Here is a 23730-nt window from a genome sequence, read left to right as displayed (position 1 = left end):
AACATCAACTGGTATTTAATTTTTTTAAGTTAAATTTCTTAACAAATGTAGCACTAACTTTGAAAACAAAAGATTAGAACAACCACAACAAGGGTGATTGGATAGAACCACCTTTATTGCTATAATGGGGTTCCATTTAAGATATGAAAAATCCCAAATAATTTGGTGCCTTTAAAAAATATATATATTCAAGCAGTTTCACTCTATCTTCAATACTCAGACAATAAGGAACACCAGTCAGTGTTCAAGCTCCACTACCATCAATTCCTCTGCAAGGGAAGCACAGCCGAGGGCAAAGGACTCAAAGGCTGGAATGGAAGTGCCATGACAGTAGAGGTTTTTTGCTTTTATTTTGTTCACTGACTTATTTCCAGCCCCTAGAACAGACTCAGTGCTTAATAAACACTGAAAAATAAAAGGCTGTCCTAAAAGGTCCTTATGGTCCTCCCAAAGTTGAGAGCAATCAATACAAAGAACAATTGGCAAGGTTGGTGGTGTTCCACTTAACAACAAACCCTCCTTTCTCCTTTAAGGCCAGATTTCCAAAGGCTCCTTATAATTTAGAACTTGCCCGTTAGCACAATTTGTGAAAAAGGAACAGAATTTTCACTTCTCTAGACTGGGAGAGACAGCCCCAATCTATCAGAATGTTACTAGAAGCTACATGGAGGTGTTGTGTGGTGGGCACTGCCTGTGACCACTCACAGTTTACCCAATCACTAGAGAGGGCAGGGACATTCTGACCGACACTGGGGTCACTGTAATATTCTAATGTAGAAATAAACCCCAGTGCTTCTCACTGCAAATCTAGTGAGAAGATTGGCCTTATTTTACATCTTTTGCAAATCTTTTTAATGTCTAGATTAAGGAAGACAGCTGGATTCTCCTATCTTATCTCTGCATTCAGTTGATTGAACATCATGTGGCCTTTGGAAAACTCCTCTGTATACCTGTAAGCAAGTAATGTATTAGTATTGTTATGGAAGTAGTTTTGAATCCTAAAAGAGTCTCGGGGGCCTTGGACCACCCTTCAAGACATTGCTGTAAAAGATCCGTACACCAAGAATCATAACTTTGATGAACATTCAGAAGCAATTTTCAAATAAGAGAATGGAGTTAAAAAAGATGAAGAGAGTTTAAAAAATGGGGGGAGGATATATAATACTCTCAACAATAAAGATAAAAAAACAAAACACACAAAACATAAAATTACATAAATCTAAAAAAAGGAGAAAAAGCCCTGGCTGGGTAGCTCAGTTGGTTAGAGCGTCCTCCCGATAGCCAAGGTTGTGGGTTTGATCTCCAGTTAGGGCACATACAAGAAGTAACCAGTGAATGAATAAATAAGTGGAACGACAAACTGATGTTTTTTTCCTCTCTCTCTCTACCTTCTTCTCTCTCTCTAAAATCAATTAAAAAAATTTTTTAATTAAAAAATAAAAAAGATGGAAGAGGAAAACATTACTATTTGTAGGCACACTTCACAGGAAAGCCAAAATTTTTATCAGCATACTTGTTATTTTAAATGTCACTGACTCTTCATACTTTAACGTATTTCAATAGAAAATGAATTGCTATTTGAAGAAAAGCCAGTGTTTTTCTCTGACAAGACAGACCCCAGAACAAAAACCACCACATACTATAAGTCCTTCCAGTCCCTATATAAATGTCGATTGTTAATGCACATTTACATTGTAAACCATCACTTATCAGTGACATTCTAATTATAAGACCCATAAGTCACCTTTCTCCTGCCTTTTCATCTCTTGCACAACTTTCTGCTGTCATTCAAAATATTTTTTAATAGAACAAAAGAACAATTTCCAATTACCAATCAGTTCCAAACTGCTGCACAGTTAAATCTTTCTATCTGCATGTTTCTATGAATAGCAGCTAAATGGTAATCTACAAATCAACTCACTCTAATCCATATTAAACATGTATTTGGTTCTTAGCTAGGTAGTGATTTCCATCCACTCAATTCCTAATGAAGCAAAACAACTATATTCATTTAAGTATGGTCAAGAAAAATAATCATCTCACATCATTTCCCCCATACTTCAGAAGCTACATAATTTCAAATTTTCCTTCTCACAAGCAAGCAAAACCAGATTTGTTATGGTGACTTTTTTAGGAGACATTTGGCTTTTCTGTTTTATTTAAATCCATATTCACCTTAGGAAACCTTAAAAGAGTTCATTAACTAGACCAGCACCCCTCTACTCAACAGGACAGGTTCTGTGACTTTGGACAAATTACTCAGTTTGTGTCTCACTTTCCTCAGCTTTTAAAATGAAGATGATAATAATAGTATCTGCTTCATAAGTGGATGACAGGATTAAATGAGAAAGTAAGTACCAAAAAACGGTCTGACACATAATAAATACTCAGTAAATGTCAATTTGTTTTCACATATAAATCTTCTAAAATAGAGCAGAAAGAGTAGTACATAATAATCTAAGAGAACCCTAAAATAATACAGGAGGAAAAAATATTAAAAAGAGGTGACTTTCAGTGTCCTTGCTTCTTGCTGACAAGCCATGAAAAATATATCAAAGACACTTTCAAAACTATTAGAATTCTGTGAAACAAAAAAAGAAACTCAAATGACCTGTCCTTCAAAATAGACGGAGGGAATCTTAGAAAATTTGACATACCTTTTCAGAAACAAGAGAATCCTGAGTCCAGCTTTGACACAGATACTTTTATGAACAGGGTAAAACTATCATAGCCCAAAAATAGGTGTTTATTCATACATACCTATAAGCATCATACACATCTTAAGAGATACAGTAAAAGTTGAAGGTGTACAACTCTATCTTCACTTAGTCTAGCAGCATAATCTGAGAGAAATGAAGCTTGAAACCAAAAAGAAAACTTTCATGAAAAAACTTAAAAATCCTTGCCAGGGTTTAACCTTACCCAAGAAGGTGTAACTCTTGGGGTATATCAGACAAAGATTAATCTGTGGAGGGTTGGTACATAAACATGTTAACTGGAAGGCATATGAGAATTATAGCTAACATTTACTGAGCACTTACTATCTTCCAGGCATTATTCCAAGTTTTTTATATGGATTAACTAATTAATCTTCAACATGGTATGAGATAGACATTTTATTGTTCCCTCTTTATACCCAAGGAATTGAGGCACAGAGAAATTAACTTACCCAAATGTAAAGTTAACAGTGGCTAGTCAAAACCAGTTTGGCTCCTAAGCCCAAGTTTTTAAATACTAGGCAAAGGAGAAGGTTGCACAAATATGTATCATACTCTGTATACTCTCTGGGAGGGGGCTAAGATGCAAGCTTTGGGCACCTCTGTTTAAATGATTCACAATAAGAATGTACGGATGTAGGTAATTGAAAATGTTATAATCTCATCAATTTAGTCACATCTTTTACTGGGCTTTCTATGGAATTCTATTTGCCACCTGACATAAAATCTGCACTTGCCTAATGAATGGGATCCCTCCCCATGGTGAGTCTGACATCACAGCAGCTGGCAGTATTTGGAGAGCAAGAAAAGGTGACAGGTCATGACAGACATATTCTCTATACAACCACCAGTAAGCTTCAAGACCTACCCTAGACTTGTTTTTGTATGGTCGCTGGTTCCCAGATCCCATCTTTATCTTCAAATATGGTTGTGTCCTTTCTTAGCTTAAGTTAATCCATAGTACTGAAAATTTCTCAACCGTGAGAAGGAAGGAAGTGGTGAAAGTTCAGAATGAAGATAAGACAAAGATAGAAACTGATTACTCACACTAATGGTATGCCAACCTTGGCAACCTATTACAGATTGGCCATACATATGCTATTAATAACCTATTATTATTATTTTATTTCTTACCCATCAAACAAGTTCTTTTCCATCTTCTTCCATATTATTCCCCAGTCATTGATTAGGTTTCCTCTTCTCTATTACCTACGGAGGAAAACAATCGGTAAGGTTGGGCTAATACATGGCAAGAGAAAAGCAATTTCATGAATTTTATTTATAAATTTTTAAAAAAGGATCAGTATATTACAATGCAGCTTAATGAACTTTTAAGTACTCAACATTAAAGCAAAAGAGTAAAAAAAGCTGTAGTCTTTTTTCAGCTAAGAACAATCAAAGATTCAGTTACTTATGAATAAACTGATCCATAAATGAAAGTATGAAAGGTTTATGTCTTGAAAAAGAACTTCTGCATTTGCTTTAGATTTTAAAGATTATACATGGTCAGAGATCCAAGATGGCGGCAGACAGGACTGCAGTGAGAAATAGAGTGAGAGCGTGAAAGGGGAGTGCATGGACGTGTGGTGTGTGTGTGTGTGTGTGTGTGTGTGTGAGAGAGAGAGAGAGAGAGAGAGAGAGAGAGAGAGAGAGAGAGAGAGTTATATTCCGCAGGACTGTTGGGGGCTGGCGGATTAGGTTCCCCTAGCAAGGCAGCCTCTCCTACCGCTGAAATCTCAGAGAGAGAGAGAGAGAGAGAGAGAGAGAGAGAGAGAGAGAGAGAGAGAGTTATATTCCGCAGGACTGTTGGGGGCTGGCGGATTAGGTTCCCCTAGCAAGGCAGCCTCTCCTACCGCTGAAATCTCTCCCGGGGTGGCTGGCTCTGCTGCAGAGAACGCACAATCTTGAAGGGGACAGCAGCTGTGACCAAGAGTCCAGCTTCACCTCCACCTGGGGAGACCTCCAACACCACCCGGGATGCTACAGCCACATCCGCCAGGAAACAGCTGCCTCGGCTGTGAACCCATGAACACCTAGACTCCAGCCTCCCTGGCCGTGGGCTCCTCAAAAGTTTGTCAAGGGGAGACAAAATGGCGCCTTCTCACAGAACTGATAGAGAGGTCAGAAGTAGCTGGGAGACTGGTGGGATTGGGGATCTGGGATGGAGGGAGAAATGTGCGCAGCTGGGAATAGAGTGTCAGAGGGAGACTGCGCTACACCAAGTCCCCATACATTGGGGACACATGTAGTGCTCAACTATGGAAGGGTGTCCACAGGGCTGCTGGCAGCAGGGGACTCTAAATCTAAACCCACAGCCATGGGAGGCTGTGCCCAAAAAAGCAGCCTGAAGTTCTGCACTGGCTGTGCAGTGCTGGGGGGAGAGAGAGAGACGTGTGGTGGTGCGGTTGCTCTGTCTTTATACTTTCCTTGCTTTTACCTGCTAAACCCAGGATCTTTCAATCATAAACACTCACCGTGGCTGCGGTGCAGGGGAAGGTGGTTTTGTGGAAGCTGGGGAACAAAATAGGGAGAGGCAACCAGGAAGCCAGCTCTGGGATAGTCCATTCCCTCCAAACCTGGACATTTTTCTCCTGGAGACCAGGCCCCTCCTAGCAGTGCAGCTGCACCAGCCTTAAGCCCAGCAGGGAAATAAAGATTCAAAATACCCTAAGGGAGCCCTCAGGGACTGGGTTGAGGGGCCATTTGGTCCCTGAAACTAATACAGAAACACCACCACCTAGAGGCCATGTCAGAAATAGATGCTTGTATAAATACGACTGAAAACAGGCAGAAAAACAAAGCTGGCAAATTGATCCCTCCGGCCTGAAACCAAGGCTGTGGCATCTGACACAGAGGAGAGGTGGATTGCTGGGAGCTTTAACATGGCACTGACTAGCAGGAAGCTGAGACATGGCAGACAGAACAGTGGAGAGGTGTCTTAGACCAGCCCGCACAGAACATTAAATACTCAGCTGAAGTGAACGAACTTCACTTTGCTTTTTTAAAAAAAATCTTTTACTTAAAAAACTAAAAATTTTTTCATTTTATATATTTTTAAATTATTTTTATTTATTATTATTATTACTAGTGGCCCGGTGCACGAAATTCATGCACATTAAAAGGGGATTAATTAGAGGAAATCCTTCCTATCTAATAAAAGAGTAATATGCAGATTGATCATCACTGCAACACACAATATAGCTGCCCCCATGTGGTCAAAGATCCTGCCCCCATGTGGACACAAGATGGCCACCACAAGATGGCCAGCAGGAGAGGGCAGTTGGGAGGCACCCGGCCTGCAAGGGAGGGCAGTTGAGAGGGACCAAGCTTGCAAGGGAGGGCAGTTGGAGGTGATCAACCCTGCAGGAGAGGGCAGTTAAGGGTGACCAGGCCGGCAGAGGAGGGAAGTTGGGGGCAAACAGGCTGGCATCAGAGTGGTTAGGGGGTGATCAGGCTGGCAGGCAGAAGCGGTTAGGGGCAATCAGGAAGGCAGGTAGGCAAGCAGTTGGGAGCCAGCAGTCCTGGATTGTGAGAGGGATGTCTGACTGCCCGTGATCGGGCCTAAACGGGCAGTCGGACATCCCTCGAGGGGTCCCAGATTGGAGAGGGTACAGGCTGGGCTGAGGGACAACCCCCCTCCGTGCACGAATTTCGTGCACCGGGCCGCTAGTATATATATATTTTTTTAAATATATTTTTATTGATTTTTTTTACAGAGAGGAAGGGAGAGGGATAGAGAGCTAGAAACATCGATGAGAGAGAAACATCGACCAGCTGCCTCCTGCACACCCCACACCGGTGATGTGCCCGCAACCAATGTACATGCCCCCGACCGGAATCGAACGTGGGACCCTTGAGTCCGCAGACCGACGCTCTATCCACTGAGCCAAACCGGTTTTGGCAGGAGGAAATATTTTAATATTGCTATTTGTCCTTTCTCTATAAATAGAAGTGTAAGAGATGAAAGAAAATTAGTAAAATCTCTCTCCTGTCAAGAGTCTGGGCATGCCATGGACCCAGAGTCAAGTCCCCACTGATCCGCAGTGCCTCAAAATCAAGCGAGACCCAGACCCAGCCAGCCCCACCCCCATTGGACGAGATCCAGACCCAACCGGCCCACCCCCGTCAAGCCCCGCTGGGCAGGGGTCACAGCCTCAGGTCCCCTGACCCGGCGCCAGTGGGGGGCACAGCCTCAGGTCCCCCGTCAAGCCCTGCTGGGTGGGGGGTACAGCCTCAGGGCCCCCGTCAAGCCCCAAAGGGTGGGGGGTACAGCCTCAGGGCCCCCGTCAAGCCCCAAAGGGTGGGGGGCACAGCCTCAGGTACCCCGTCAAGTACCGCCACGTGGGGGGTGCAGCCTCAGGTCCCCCGGCCCATCAAGTCCCACAGGGTGGGGGTCACAGCCTAAGGTCCCCCGTGGTCAAGCCCTGCTGGGCAGGGGGTGCAGCCTCAGGTCCCCCAGCCCAGCACTGGGCAGCAGGGGCACCTTGAGGTCCCCCATCAAGGCCTGCCGGGCGGGGGGTGCGGCCTGAGGTCCCCCATCAAGCCCCGCCGGGCAGGGGTGTACACCTGAGGTCCCCTGTCAAGCCCTGCCAGGTGTGTGTGGGGGCGCGGCCTGAGGTCTCCTGTCAAGCCCCACCAGGCGGGGGACGCAGGCTCAGTCCCCTGCCCCGGCCCAGCGCCACGCAGCCTCAGGTCCTTGCTGATTGCTCCTTAAGGCTCGTTACAGGAACTCGGCCTCCGCTGTGGGTGCAGCCATCTTGTGTTACAGAAACCCTGCCTCTGCTGTGGGCACAGCCATCTTGTGTTACGGAAACTCTGCCTCCACTGTGGGCACCACCATCTTTGTGACAGTGTGATGGTCAATTTGCATATTCCCGCTTTATTAGATAGGATTATTATTATTACTAGAGGCCAGGTGCATGGACTTGTGCACCAGTGGGATCCCTCAGCCTGGCCTGCAGGTATCGGGCAGAGGCTGGCAGCCTGACATCCCTCAAGGGGTCCCAGAGTGTGAGAGGGTACTCTGCAAAGTTGCTCTTGCTCAGCAGCTCCTCGATTGAGCATCTGCCCCCTGGTGGTCGATGAGCATCATAGCTACTGGCCAGTCGGCTGGTCGCTTAGGCTTTTATATAGATTACTAGAAGCCTGGTGCACGAAATTCGTGCACAGCGGGGGGTTGTCCCTCAGCCCAACCTGCACTCTCTCCAATCTGGGACTCCTGGAGGGATGTCCGACTGCCCGTTTAGGCCCGATCCCACCAGGGTGGGGGTCACAGCCTAAGGTCCCCCGTGGTCAAGCCCTGCTGGGCAGGGGGTGCAGCCTCAGGTCCCCCAGCCCAGCACTGGGCAGCAGGGGCACCTTGAGGTCCCCCATCAGGATCGGGCCTAAACGGGAGTCGGACATCCCTCTCACAATCCAGGACTGCTGGCTCCCAACTGTTTGCCTGCCTGCCTTCCTGATTGCCCCTAACCGCTTCTGCCTGCCAGCCTGATCACCCCTAACCACTCCGCTGCCAGCCTGGTTGATGCTTAACTGCTCCCCTGCCAGCCTGTTTGCCCCCAACTTCCCTCCTCTGCCGGCCTGGTCACCCCTAACTGCCCTCTCCTGCAGGGTTGATCACCTCCAACTGCCCTCCCTTGCAAGCCTGGTCCCTCTCAACTGCCCTCCCTTGCAGGCCGGGTGCCTCCCAACTGCCCTCCCCTGCTGGCCATCTTGTAGTGGCCATCTTGTGTCCACATGGGGGCAGGATCTTTGACCACAGGGGGGCAGCTATATTGTGTGTTGCAGTGATGATCAATCTGCATATTACTCTTTTATTAGTTAAGATAGAGGCCTGGTGCACGGGTGGGGGCCAGCTGGTTTGCCCTGAAGGGTATCCCGGATCAGGGTGGGGTTCCCTTGGGGCGTGGGGCGGCCTGAGCGAGGGGCCTGTGGTGGGTTGCAGGCCGGCCACGCCCCCTGGCAACCCAAGCGGAGGCACTGGTATCTGGAATTTATTTTCCTTCTACAATTGAAACTTTGTAGCCTGGAGCGGAGCCAAGCCTCCTGCTGATCCCTCCGGGGCGGCAGCCATCTCTGTGGCAGTTAATTCACCTTCTACAATTGAAACTTTGTAGCCTTAAGCGGGTGAGCCTGGCCAGGGTGTGTGGAAAGCTTTGCTTCCCCTGTTGCCGCCGGCAACCCTGGCCTGCTCTCTCAAGCTCCTTTCTGCCGCCATTTGTTTGAATTTGTTTACCTTCTATAATTGAAACTTTGTAGCTTGAGTGGAGGCTTAGGCCTGCAACGGCTATGGAAAGCTTGGCTTCCTCTGTTACCTGGGAAACCTTGCTCTCTGTGGCTGTAGCCATCTTGGGTTGGGTTAATTTGCATACGTGCCCTGATTGGCTGACGGGCGTGGCTTGGCTGACGGGCGTGGCTTATGTAGCGGAGTGATGGTTAATTTGCATATTACCATTTTATTAGAGAGGACTAGAGACCTGATGCATGAAATTCGTGAAAGGGGATTGGCCCTCGCAGCCACTGCCGGCTGCCTCAGCCCTCGCAGCCCCGGCTTCATCGGGAAGGACGTTTGGTCTAATTAGCATATTACACTTTTATTATTATAGATTTTTATTTTTTTATTAGTGTTCTACATTCTATTTTTATTTATTCTATTATTATTTTTAACATTTTACTCTATCTCATTTTTTCCTTTATGCCAACACTTTCTTCCTCACTTCCCCCTTTTCCATCCTGTTTCTCTTCTCCTGTTCCTGCTTTAGTTTTTGTTTCTTCTTTCTTTTTACTCCTTGATAAAAATTGATCTTCTTTATCTGCTCTATTGATGCATTACTATTTTAGTAGTCTCTGTTGGCTTACTCATATATCTAATTTCCTTTCCCCTGCTCCAAGTCCATGCACCCTTCTCTTTTCTCTTTCTCTGCTAGCCAATTTTTTTTCTTGTTGTTGTTTTTTTGTTTTTGTTTTTTATTTTATGCTTTTGTTTTTCCTCTCCTCGCTTGTTCTCTTCTACTAATAGCTTAGTTTCACTCACCAAACTCAGGCCTATCTGTGCCCTACCTTATTCTCCTTTTCTAAAAATAGATGAATACATAGATAGATTAAAAAAAGGGAAATTATTTTTTTATTGAGTATTTTGTTTTTTACTTTTCTTCTTACACACGCATTCTCTTTCTACCTCCTCTATACTGAATCGTGGCCATTTCCCCATTCATTCAATTCCTTTACCTTACCTCTGGAAATAAGCTCTGCCACTTCAGATTCAGCTCCCCTCCTTTTTTTCCGGGTATTTGTTGTTTGCAATTTTTGGTTTAGTTGTTGGTTTTTTTAAGTGTCCCCCCCCCCCCCGCCCATATACATATATTTTCTTCCCCTTCTTTTTTCTTTTCTCTCTTACCTTTTTCCCCTTTCTCAATATCATTTTTGTGCTCTGTTCTCTCCCCTAAGTCTTTTTTCTCTGGTGGTCACCTTTATTTGGGGTTATCAGCGTGGTGAATACACTTGTGTTTTGTTCCCTCTGTGTCGTGTCTTGTCAGGTTGTATTTTGTGCCTTTTATTCAATGTGGTAGAGAGTGAGCCACATAACCAGACACCCTGAGAGGAGTGAAAATGGGAAGACAAAGAAACAGCCCTCATACAAAAGAAAAGGAGGAATCACCGGCAAAGGAAGTTAACGAAATGGGGGCAAGCAATTTGTCAGAGAAAGAATTCAGAGCAATGGTCATAAGGAAGCTGAAAAGGATGGAAGACAAATTCAACAACATGTGTAAGAATCAAAAGAAAATGAAGAAGAACCAAGAGAAATGAAGAATGACATAGCTGCAATAAAGAACACAACAGGAAGCATCAACAGTAGGCTAGAAGAAGCTGAGAACTGCATCAGTGAGCTAGAAGACAAGGTAGGAAAAAACACCCAAAAGAGCAGCAACTGGAAAAAAAAAAAAAACACTTAAAAAACAGGAGGAGAGCCTAAGGGAGCTTTGGGACAACACGAAATGAAACAACATCTGCCAGGAGAGGAAACTGAGCAAGGAATAGAAAATTTATTTGAAGAAATAATGACAGAAAACTTCCCTGATATTGGGGAAAAAAACCACACACAAGTCCAAGAAGCTCACAGAGTCCCAATCAAGATGAACCCAAAAAGACTGACACCAAGACACATCATAATTAAATTGGCAAACACCAACGACAAAGTAAGAATCTTAAAGGCTGCCAGAGAGAGATAGAAAGTTACCTACAGGGATCTCCCATTAGACTATCAACTGATTTCTCAACAGAAACACATCAGGCCAGAAGGGAATGGAATGGTGTATACAAAAGTGATGCAAAGCAAGGGACTGAATCCAAGAATACTATACCCAGCAAGGCTATCATTCAAAATTAAAGGTGACAGGCATGTGAGCCTAACCAGCGGTTAAGGACAACAGGGGGGTGGGGGCATGTGTGGGGAGGGGTGTGGAATGGGAATGGGAGGACGAGGACAAATATGTGATACCTTAATCAATAAAGAAATTAAAAAAAATAAAACAAAATTAAAAACAAAATTAAAAACAAAATTAAAGGTGAAATCAGGAGCTTCACAGACAAAAAAGGGCTAAGGGAGTTTATTACCACCAAACCAGCAATGCAAGAAATGCTAAAGGGACTGCTGTAAAAAGAAGAAATAGAAAGGGAAGGAGGAACACAGGCCTAAAGAACAAAAATGGCAACAAACAAGTACCTATCAATAATAACCTTAAATGTAAATGTATTAACTGCTCCAATCAAAAGACATAGGGTAGCTAAATGGATAAGAAAACATGACCCATATATCTGTTGTCTACAAGAGACCCACCTCAGAACAAAGGACTCACACAGACTGATAGTGAAGGGATGGAAAAAAATTTTCAGGCAAATGGAAATAAAAAAAAAAGCTGGGGTAGCAGTACTTATATCTGATAAATTAGACCTCAAAGTGAAGCCATAACAAGAGGTAAGGGAGGCCACTTCATAATACTAAAGGGAGCAATTCAACAAGAGGGTATAACTCTGGTAAACATATAAGCACCCAATACAGGAGCACCCAAATACATAAAAAAAACTTCTAGAAGATGTCAAGGGAGAGATCTACAGCAACACAGTCTTAGTAAGGGACTTTAATACCCTACTGACACTGGATAAGTCCTCTATACAAAAAAATCAGCAAAGAAACATCAATCCTAAATGACTAGATCAGATGGACTTAATTGACATCTTCAGAACATTTCACCCCAAAGCTACAGAATATACATTCTTCTCAAGTGCACACAGGTCATTTTCAAAGATAGATCACATACTGGAACATAGGAAAGGTCTCTTCAAATTCAAGAAGATAGAAATCATATCAAGCATCTTCTCGAACCACAATGGCATAAAATTAGAAATCAACTACAATAAAAACAATGAAAAAAAATCATATACTTGGAGGCTAAATAGCATGCTATTAAACCAGTGGCTGCAGACCACTGGTGGTCTGTGAGGTCCAAAAGGTTGGTGACCGCTGGTTTAAGGAAACCTTTGGAGCAGTAGTTGCCAACCGCTGGTCCGCAGACCACTTGTGGCCCATGAGGTCCAAAAAGTTGGCAACCGCAGTATTAAACAATGATTGGGTAACCAAAGAGATTGAAGAAGAAATAAAAAGCATCCTGGTAACAAATAACAAAAAAAAACACACAACAATCCAAAGTCTATGGGACACAGTGAAAGCAGTCTTGTGAGGGAAGTTCATAATAGCTATACAGGCCTAGCTCAAAAAACAAGAAAAAATGGTAATAAATTATCTAACCCTACAACTCAAAGAATTAGAAAGAGAGCAACATGAAAAGCCCAGAGTTATCAGAAGGAAGGAAATAATAAAGATCAGAGTGGAAATAAATGACATAGAGATGAAATAAATGACATAGAGACCAAATAAATAAATATCAATAAAACCAAGAGCTGGTTCTTTGAAAGGATAAACAAGATTGATGAACCTCTAGCCAGGCTCATCAAGAAGCAGAGAGAGAGGACCCAAATAAACAAAATCAGAAATGAAAGAGGTGAAATAACAACAGACCCCACCGAAATACAAAGGATTATGAAAAAATACTATGAACAACTCTATTCCAACAAACTGGACAACCTAGGTGAAATGGACATATTATTAGAAAATACACGCTCCCAAAACTCAATCAAGGAAGAATAAAAAAAAAATCTGAATAGGCTATAACTACCGAAGAAATTGAAGCAGTAATCAAAAATCTTCCAGCAAACAAAAGCTCTGGTCCAGACAGCTTTACAGGGGAGTTCTACCAAGCATTCAAAGAAGAACTAAAACCTATCCTCCTCAGACTATTCCAAAAAATCCAAGAGGAAGGCACACTTCCATGCTCTTACTATGAAGCCAGCATTACCTTAATTCCAAAACCAGATAAAGATATCACAAAGAAAGAGAACTACAGGCAATTGTCCTTGATGAACATAGATGCTAAAATCCTCAACAAAATTCTGGCAAATCAGATCCAACATTACATTAGAAAGATCATACACCATGACCAAGTGGGATTTATTCCGAGGATGCAAGGATGGTACAATATCTGCAAATCAATAAATGTGATACATCACATAAACAAATGGAGAGACAAAAATAACATAATCATATCAATCGATGCAGAAAAAGCATTTGACAAAATCCAACACCCTTTCTTGATAAAAACTCTCAGCAAAGTGGGAAAAGAGGGATCATACTTCAACATAATAAAAGCCTTATATGACAAACCTACAGCCAACATCATACTCAATGGGCAAAAACTAAATTCATTTCCCCTAAGAACAGGAACAAGACAAGGATGCCCACTTTCACCGCTCCTATTCGACATACACTGGACGTGCTAGGCATAGGGATCAGACAACAAGAAGAAATAAAAGGCATCCAAATTGGAAAAGAAGAAGTAAAACTGTCATTATTCGCAGATGACATGATACTGCACAGAGAAAATCCCAAAGACTCCATCAAAAAACTACTAGGCTTAATAAGTAAATTCGGCAATGCAGCAGGATACAAAATTAACACCCAGAAATCTATGGCTTTTTTATACAACAATAATTAACTCATAGAAAGAGAAACTAAAAATACAATCCTGTTTACCATTGCACCAAAAAAATTAAGATACCTAGGAATAAACTTAACTAAGGAGGTAAAAGGCCTATACTCAGAAAACTCCAAGATATTGAAAAAAAGAGATAGAGAAGATGTTAAAATAAATGGAAGAATATACCATGTTCATGGATTGGTAGAATCAACATCATTAAAATGTCCACACTACCCAAAGCAAGTTATAGATTCAATGCAATCCCCATTAAAATACCAAATGGCATATTTCACATACCTAGAACAAACTCTCTAAAAATTCATCTGGAATGAAAAAAAAGACCCCGAATAGTCACAGCAATCCTGAGAAAGACGACCAAAGTTGGAAGGATCACAATACCAGATATCAAGCTGTATTACAAAGCCACAGTTCTCAAACCTGCCTGGTACTGGCACAAGAACAGACATATAGACCAATGGAATAGAACAGAGAACCCAGAAATAGACCCAAGCCATTATGCTCAATTAACATTTGACAAAGGAGGCAAGAGCATACAATGGAGTCTCTTCAATAAATGGTGCTGGGAAGTTTGGTCAGATACATGGAAAAAAAAGGAAACTAGATCACCAACTTACACCATACACAAAAACAAACTGAAAATGGTTAAAGGACTTAAATGTAAGATGGGAAACCATAAAAATCTTAGAAGACTCGACAGACAGCAAAATATCAGACACATGTTGTAGCAATATCTTTACCGATATAGTTCCTAGGGTAATGGAAACTAAGGAGAAAATAAACAAATGGGACTATATCAAAATAAAAAGCTTCTCCACAGCAAAAGAAACCACCAGCAAAACAACAAGAAAGCCCACTGCATGGGAGAACATATGTGCCAATGCTATTTCAGATAAGGGTTTAATCTCCAAAATTTACAGAGAACTCATACAACTTAACAAAAGGAAGATAAACAACCCAATCAAAAAATGGGCAAAGGGGTGCTGGGCGTGGAGGCCATGGGGGCATAGGCGACCAAGGAGACAGAACTAAACCTCACATCACCCTGCTTGGCCCCGGAGGATGGCTGGTTAGCCAGAGACGGGTAAGATTCCTCAGGGAAGGAACAACCTAAGACAGGCACAGTAGCATAGGGGCCATCAGGAGAGAACTTGGGGGTCAACAGAGGTGGGGCACAGACCTTCACCCCCCCAAGTTTGCAGGGGCCTGAACCCTCACCCCTGCTGAAGGAGATCTCCTGCCCCCATGGCTGCTCAGCTTCACATGCCCAGCTCAAATCGGGACCCAGGTAACAGAGACATGGCCGACAGCAGATGCCCTCTCATTGCAACAAGACTTGATGGAGATGTCTTGCACCCATGATCCGGGGAACTGGGGTCTATGATATCTAAATCCAGCCTAGCACCAGGAATGCTCAGGGCCTACTCAAGAAGGCAAATAATCCTCTCCACTAATAATTACAGGGTAAAACAAGATGGTTGTTAGAGTATTAAATTTGACAGTAAAATAGTAGTCAAGTTTTCAGACTAATTTAAATTGGCCAATCAAAATAAGCAAATACTCTAGAAAAATCAATTGTACTGGACAAAAAAGCTGTTCCTAAAGTGTTAACTAAAATTTTTATTGGTAGTTCATCTCATGGTAAAATTGCATAACATATAATGAACCTAAAGCAGTCACATTTTAGTGCAAAAAAGTTAAATTTAAAAGCTATCAAGATTACAGCATAAAATTTCCAAAAGCCTCCCAATATTTAAACCAAAAAAGGGGGGATAGTAGAAGAATATCATGTAAGGAAAAATATCCTGTAAATAAATTACATCTAGAAAATTTTTACTTTAGAAAATTAACTTTCATTTGTAATGCTAACAGCAAGACATCCAGGTAAAACATACATGGTGTCAAAACAAGCCAAAGGAAAATCGTTTGGGCAAAAAAATGAAAAAGGATCGCAAGTCAAATTTATAGAAAATATTCCTTTATTAACTTTTGGTCGAGAATATGTTTGTATATTTTCAGAAAACAACGCCTAGACCATGTGGATTCCTGCAACAGAGAGGAATTGACAGGAGTGATCCAGCCATGAAGTCAGAAGAGAAACAGTCCAGAGATGGAAGACGTTGACCATGCCTTGCCATACTAGCAGTCAGCAGATGTGCGTCACTGCAGATTGCCCAGGACCAAACCAGAGAGGGTCAGACCTGCATTACCACCATTTGTCCACCATCCAGAACTGAAATATCATTGCTGTTATGAACACATAAACAACTGTTGGACATAGAAACCGGGACTCAAAAGAATTGTTGGCCCAGAAAGAAACTCACTATAGACTGATTCATTTGCCTCTCAGCATAACTATTATTGCTTGTCTCATTTTCGGTTCCTATAAGTGTATTCCTAGTATCACATGAGCTCACTCATCTAGGGGAAAAGATGAACAACATAGACTGAAGAACAAGAACAGCATTGATCAGACTGTCAGACCTCAGAGGGAAGGCAGGAGAGGGTGGGGACAAGGGAGATAGATCAACCAAAGGACTTGTGTGCTTGCATATGAGCCTAACCAGTGATCACGGACAACAGGGGGAGGGGGGCATGCGTGTGGGGGGGTTTGGGAAGGGAATGGGGGGGCGTTGATGACAAATATGTGATACCTTAATCAATAAAGTAATTTTAAAAAATCATGTTAATCACATCAAAGGAAATGTGTTAGAATATTAAAAATTAGAATGAAGTGTTAACATTTAGGATTTTAAAAAAATAAACAGAATTAAAAAAAAATGGGCAAAGGACCTAAATAGACACTTTTCAAAAGAGGACATACAGAAGGCCGAGAGACATAAGAAAACATGCTCAAAGTCTCTAATCATCCAATAGATGCAAATCAAAACAACAATGAGGTACCAGCTCACACCTGTCAGAATGGCTATCATCAACAAATCAACAAAAAGTACTGGTGAGGATGTGGAGAAAAAGGAACCCTTGTGCACTCCTGGTAAGAATGCAGACTGGTGCAACCACTGTGGAAAACAGTATGGAGTTTCCTCAAAAAGTTAAAAATGGAACTCCCATTTGACCCAGTAATCCCACTTGTAGGAATATATCCCAAGAAACTAGAAACACAAGTCAGAAAGGATATATGCACCCCTATGTTCATAGCAGCACAATTCACCATAACTAAGATTTGGAAACAGCCTAAGTGCCCATCAGCAGATAAGTGGATTAAAAAACTGTGGTAAATCTACACAGTAGAATACTACGCTGCTATAAAAAAGAAGGAACTTTTACCATTTGCAACAGCATGGATGGAACTGGAGAGCATTGTGCTAAGGAAAATAAGCCAGTCAGAGAAAGATAAATATCACATGATCTCACTCATATGTGAGATATAATGATCAACATAAACTGATGAACAAAAATAGATCCAGAGACAAGGGGCAGGGGAGGGGGGGCTAGAGATCAATCAAAGGACTATGCATGCATATTAGCATAAACAATCGACAAAGACACTGGGGCAGTGGGGACTTGCCCTCGGGGGTGGGAGTGGCAGTGGCGGGGGGGGGGGTCAATTGGGGAAAAAGGAGACATGTGTAATACTTTAAACAATAAGAAAATAATAATAATTTGCAAAAAAAAAAAGATTATAGATGGTCTTTGCATATAACCCAAAACTTGTCAGAAAAACAAAAAAACAATTCATAGTAACAAAAATACTTGAGTATGAGAAGCTAAAATTATTTTTGCATAAGCAAACTATATAATAACTAGAGGCCCAGTGCATAAATTTGTGCACAGGTGGGGTCCGGTGACCCGCCCTGATTGGGGCCGATCAGGCCAGGCTGGTGGGGGTGGGGGGGGAAGACGGGGATGTGGGAGGTTGGCCAGCCAGCCCCGCCCCCTGGTCGAATTCCTGGTCGAGGGGAAATCTGCATATTAGCCTTTTACATATAGGATGAAAGATGCCATGAAGTGACCCCTTTGTGTTAGATGGGTTCATGCATCTTGGGGAAGCAACATACATTTTGTATATAAGAACATTAGATTAGTGAAAGATATCTAGAGTATACGATTTGGACAAATTACATGTATAATACTTTTTCAGGTTTCTGACACTTTATTCAGGAAGTGGACTCAATAAGCTTCGATTAGTACACAGTCAGCCACCATGTAACACGATGAAAAATCTTCTATTCTGTCATCCTATAACTAACACAAGAATTCCTCTTAGAAGGAACTTTCTTTGTGAAAATATGTTTTCTCAGTATGGGTCACCCCACCTCTCATGCCCTGCAGAATAGCTGTCAAAAGAAGGAAACTTGCATTAGACAAGGGAAATATTTTATCTCTGAAAGGAAGAGAGAGCAGAACAATGAGGAGAGGGAAAGGAAGAGAAGAGTCAGTATAATGGAGCAAAGCTGGGATTAGGTGGGGGCCAAGTTCTTGTGTCAAGAGAGGCCTGAAAACATTTTGAGAATGGGGATGCTTTACCAGGGAAGGTGCATTAATATAATGTAAAGCTCACCCCACCTCTATTTTGTCTCCTTTCTTCAGTTAGGTGTACCAAATCCACAAATGTCCTGTGTGAATCAGAGGAAGAGCCAGCTTTCACGCCTGAGTGTACACAGTGCCCGTCAGAGGTGCAAGGCAAGAAAATAGGGGGCTAGGAGGCAGAAGTGACTGTGAGAAGATAAAACCCAGGAAATGCACAAAAACCTTTTTTTTTCAATCCTCACCTGAGAGTATTTTTTCCACTGATTTATTTTTATTTTTTTAGAGAGCGAAAGGGAAGGGGGATAGAGAAACATGGATATGAGAGACACATCGACTGGTTACCTCCCACATGCACCCCGAACAGGGCTGGGGATTGAGCCTGCAACCCAGATGTGTGCCCTTGACTAGAACTGAACTTGGGACCTAGAAGATTTAACTAAATGGAGTTTAGGCTTAAAAGCCCTATGAAACAGCTATTAATTTGAAGGATAATGACTTTAATAATAATGACGGTGATCTTGAAAACAGGGAAATTATAATAAATCAGCTTACTATTAATAAGACTCCACACATTCCAACATTTTCCATCTAGGTCCAGCTTATGCCACTTAAACTACTACAATATACTTTTGAATGGGGGAAGGGAAATTATAGAATACGTATATAGAATAAATCACTACAGTAGAAACAAAATGTGGATGACATCCCTTTAAATCATTATTAGAAACTAGAGGTCCGGTGCACAAAATTCGTGCATGCGGGGGGGGGGGGGGGGTCCCTCAGCCCGGCCTGCACCCTCTCCAATCTGGGACCCCTCGGGAGATGTCCAACTGCCCTCAGGGATCGTGCCTAAACTGGCAGTTGGACATCCCTCTCACAATCCTAGACTGCTGGCTCTTAATTGCTCACCTGCCTGCCTGCCTGGCCGCCCCTAACTGCCCCCACCACTGGCCTAATTGCCCCTCACTGCCTCTGCATGCCGACCTGATCACCCCTAACTGCCCACCCTGCGGTCCGGGTCGCCCCCAACTGCCCCCTCTTTGCTGGCCTGGTCGCTCCTAACTGCCTCCCCCACCAGCCTGGTTGCCTCTTACTGCCCCCCATGCTGGCTGGGTCTCCCCCCCTTCCCCCCCCTGCTGGCCTGGTCACCCCCAATTGCCCCCCCTGCTGACCTGGTTACACCCAACTGCCCCCCTGGCCAGCCTGGTCGCCCCACGCAGCCTGCTGTTCAGTCGTTTGGTAGTCCCTCACTAACCCCCCTACCGGCCTGGTCGTAGGCAGCCATCTTGTGAGGGCATGATGGTCAATTTGCATATTACCTCTTTATTATATAGGATAAGGTCCCCAGCAAGCATATTCAAGCTGATCTATTAAGGAAACTTGCCGTACTCTCAGGCTTTGTGGTGTCATGCAAGGCAAGACGTAGAGAACAAAGACCAGTTATCATCATGGTTTTCCTTTCTAGCATAGACCCTATACAAGTTACTTAAATCCCTGAGCCTGCTTTCTCGTCTACTTCATAGCACTGGTGTAAGGATTAAATACTAGTAAGAATGTTGTTAAAATGCTACTATACCGCCTGGCACATAGTTTATGATCCTTATCTTTCTACCTTTAGTTTAGAACAATTTTTCAGGGTGTGAGGAGAAAATCCATTATTGAAAACGTTACTCAACTTATTCTTTTTAAAAAATATATATATTTTATTGATTTTTACAGAGAGGAAGAGAGAGGGATAGAGAGTTAGAAACATTGATGAAAGAGAAACATTGATCAGCTGCCTCCTGCACACTCCCCACTGGGGATGTGCCCGCAACCCAGGTACATGCCCTTGACGGGAATCAAACCTGGAACCCTTGAGTTCGCAGGCTGATGCTCTATCCACTGAGCCAAACCGGTCAGGGCTCAACTTACTCTTTTTCAGCCTAATAACAACAATGATGATGATGATGATGATGTTGATGACATTTATATAGCCTTTCCTGTATTCCAGACACTCATTTAAGCACTTTTACACATGTTAACTCATTCAATCCTCACAACTATGAGCAGGCATTATCTGTGTGTGTGTGTGTGTGTGTGTGTGTGTGTGTGTGTGTGTGTGTGTTGTTTTCTGTTAATCCTCACCCAAGGATATTTTTCCCATTGATTTTTAGAGCGAGTGGAAGGGAGGGAGAGAGGGAGGAGGGGGAGAGAAAAACATCAATGTGAGAGAGACACATCTATTGGTTGCCTCCCACACACGGCCCAGCCCCGGGATAGAACCTAGAACCCAGGTACAGGCCCTTGACCGGGACTTGAACCCGTGACCCTTCGGTACTCAGGGCTAATGTGCTAACCACTTAGTAATACCAGCCAGGGCAAGGTAGGCATTATCTTTAGCCCCATTTCACAAACATTGAAACTGAGGAACAAATAAGTCCCACAGTTAACAAATGGCAGAGCTAGGATTCAAACCCAGGTTGTTGCTCTTAAGAAATACTAGCACTGCTTAGCCGGTGTGGCTCAGTGGTTGAGTGTAGACCTATGAACCAGAAGGTCATAGTTCGATTCCTGGTCAGGGCACAGGCCTGGGTTGAAAGATCTAACCCCAATGTGGGGTGTGCAGAAGGCAGCTGATCAATGATTCTCTCTTCATCATTGATGTCTCTCTCTCCCCCTCTGCCTCTCTCCCTCCCACTTCCTCTCTGAAATCAATAAAAATATATTTAGCCGAAACCAGTTTGGCTCAGTGGATAGAGCGTCGACCTAAGGACTCAAGGGTCCCAGGTTCGATTCCGGTCAAGGGCATGTACCTTGGTTGCAGGCACATCCCCAGTAGGGGGTGTGCAAGAGGCAGCTGATCAATGTTTCTCTCTCATCGATGTTTCTAACTCTCTATCCCTCTCTCTTCCTCTCTGTAAAAAAATCAATAAAATATATTTAAAAAAATATATATATATATATATATATATATTTTTTTTTTAAATAAATAAATAAATACTAGCACCAAGGACTAACAATCAAGGTGACAGCATCAAGGCCCTTTAAGAGCTCTCTAATATGGCCTGGCCGGTGTGGCTTAGTTGGTTGCAGGCTCAATACCCGGTAGGAGGCATGTGGGAGCGATGGATGTTTCACTTTCCCATTGATGTTTCTCTCTCTCTCTCTCTCTCTCTCCCCCCTCCCTTCCTCTCTCTCTAAATATCAATTTAAAAAAGGAGCTAATATTAATGTACTCAGATAGGGCATGTTCAGATGGCTTACCAAATAATATAGATCCATATTTTAGTTAATTAAGATTACCTTTAAAATATATATACATTGTTTATACATTTTAAAATAGCTTATGTTATCTTTCTTTAAAACATTTAATATATTATATACATTTTATATTTTTAAAAGTTTAAAAAGTTGACAAAGAGATTATTAATAAATCAGAAAAGAAATTTACCAAGATTATACCTTTTCCAGCAAGGTCAGTAATGTGGCACTGAATCACTAATAGAGGACCCCCTCTTTTATTTGTATGAATTACTAATAGAGGACTCCCTCTTTTAAATTCAAGTTTATCCCAAAATACAAACATTTATTAATCTATGCTGTATCTTACCTGTAAGTACCTTCCCTGTAAACTCCTGGAACACAGCAATAGCATCTTGTCTTACTTGTAACCATCAATGATGTCTGAAAATGTGCCTAGTCCTTACTAGGTGCTCAACACATATTGATGAAAGAAGAAAGAGGCTGGGTATTAAACAAAGGAAAATTCAAGTCCACCTATTATTTCCATTCACAATCTAAGGCACTAACACTCCAGGCTTATTTCTACCACCCATTCACTCCATAATTTTACTATCAGCAAGGTCTTGCCAGATTTAAGTGTTTTCTTGACATTTTTGGCCTATTCCAATCTTTAATCTCATGTAGCAAATATCTTATGACAAAGAGTATCAAGGATACAGTTAATCAGAAGATTCATGCATGCCTGCATACATGCAACATACTATGATGGCACTTTATAGTTTTCAAAGTTCTTCCACATACATCTTCCAGGTGTCTCAAGACAACCCTGAGTGTAGACAAGGCAGGTGTACTGATAGTCTAGGAAGCTACCCCTAAAGCCTGTGGTGTTGCATGATACCTAGTCTAGCTCTGAAGTCCCACTCAAATTTAAAATTCTAAATTTTGTACATATCACCCTAAGTAATAATGCAAAAGAAACATAACATTTTACATTTCAGTGTATTGCATGGACAGCATAAACAAAGGCTCAAGATCTTCGGACTTTACTGTTCTAAGTTTCTAAGTTATTAGTTTGCCATAGATTTTACCCATTAACAGCTATGAATAATGATTTAAGTTCAAGTTGAGGATCTCTGCTTAGAAAGTGTGCTGGAAGCCAAGATTAACAGTAATTAATACAAATGTGAGAAGTCCGGTCAGAAGGCTGAATAGGGCTTTGATATTCAGAAGGCTGAATGTCTGCATTGTTATTACCTGCTGCTGACTCAATGGCCAAAGGCACCCCGTCCCCCCCCCCCCCCCCCACAACCTGATAATCCTTTTACTGTTTGCTCAATATTACCTTTGATATGCCTGTTTGCATTCCTAAAAGGCAACTGTGTATTCTAGTAAATAAAAAGAAGATGGGTGCGGAGATTCAATGGAGCTTAGTCCCTTGAACTAAGTTCACAGCTGGCTTCCCCAATAATTTCCAAATTTATATTTCTTGTCTTGTGTATTAATTTGCACATCAGCCCTTTCTCCAGGCCTTTGAACCCAGGCCACGTGAGCCGTAGCCTCACAAAAGTGCAAAACCGAAAGATTTATGATTTTCTGTAAACCACAAAGGATTGCATTTATACTCTTTGATCGTGGTTCATAATAATCTAGATGACAAAATAAATCTAAGTTCACTTGTCAAATGAATTGATTTCTTATAAGTTATTTATTAAAAAGTTTTTCCACCATTAAGCAGAAATGTGGTGCATGGATTTATGAAGCTGTTAGACAGTATACATGAAATGACAACATAAACTGTGAGTTTCCTGAGGACAAAGATTGCTTCTCATTCATTTTCATGTGCCATTGTCTTTATATTATTATTTGTCTGAATCACTAATAGAGGACCCCCTCTTTTAAATTCAAGTTTATCATGACTAGGCAGGAATTTTGTACTATAGGAGAAATTTTGGTCCTCAAGACAGACATGACCTACTTTTTTTTGTAAGAGAAAACTGAGGCCCAGGGAATTTAAGGCACTTGGAGGTCCCAGCGCTGTTTTGGGCAGAAGCCAGGCTAAACTCAGTGTCTTCTGACTCCCAATACATTTTACGAAGGGATTCAATTTTAATGCTCAGAAAAATCATCTAGTTAGTATTAGAGGGCCTTTGAGGTTTTTTCCCTCAAAAAAATATCCCAGGATGGGTGGG

The 23730-nt window shown here is 42.4% G+C and overlaps 1 protein-coding gene across 4 annotated transcripts in view; it reads right to left on the bottom strand.

The window, feature by feature from the left end:
- The window catches only part of USP49 (ubiquitin specific peptidase 49), a 103935-nt gene that overhangs the window by 56675 nt on the left and 23530 nt on the right, over positions 1 to 23730 (bottom strand). For all 4 annotated transcript variants that reach the window (XM_079780584.1, XM_079780583.1, XM_079780585.1 and 1 more), the window contains exon 3: positions 3852 to 3926. The gene's annotated coding sequence lies outside the window, so the exon portion shown is untranslated. The remainder of the gene's footprint in view (positions 1 to 3851; positions 3927 to 23730) is intronic.

The sequence above is a fragment of the Cnephaeus nilssonii genome, assembly GCF_951640355.1.
Source record: "Cnephaeus nilssonii genome assembly, chromosome: 9".
NCBI classification, from domain to species: domain Eukaryota; kingdom Metazoa; phylum Chordata; class Mammalia; order Chiroptera; family Vespertilionidae; genus Cnephaeus; species Cnephaeus nilssonii.
Note: the sequence above shows the minus strand (reverse complement) of the source record. Positions and strands in the feature narration are given on the sequence as shown.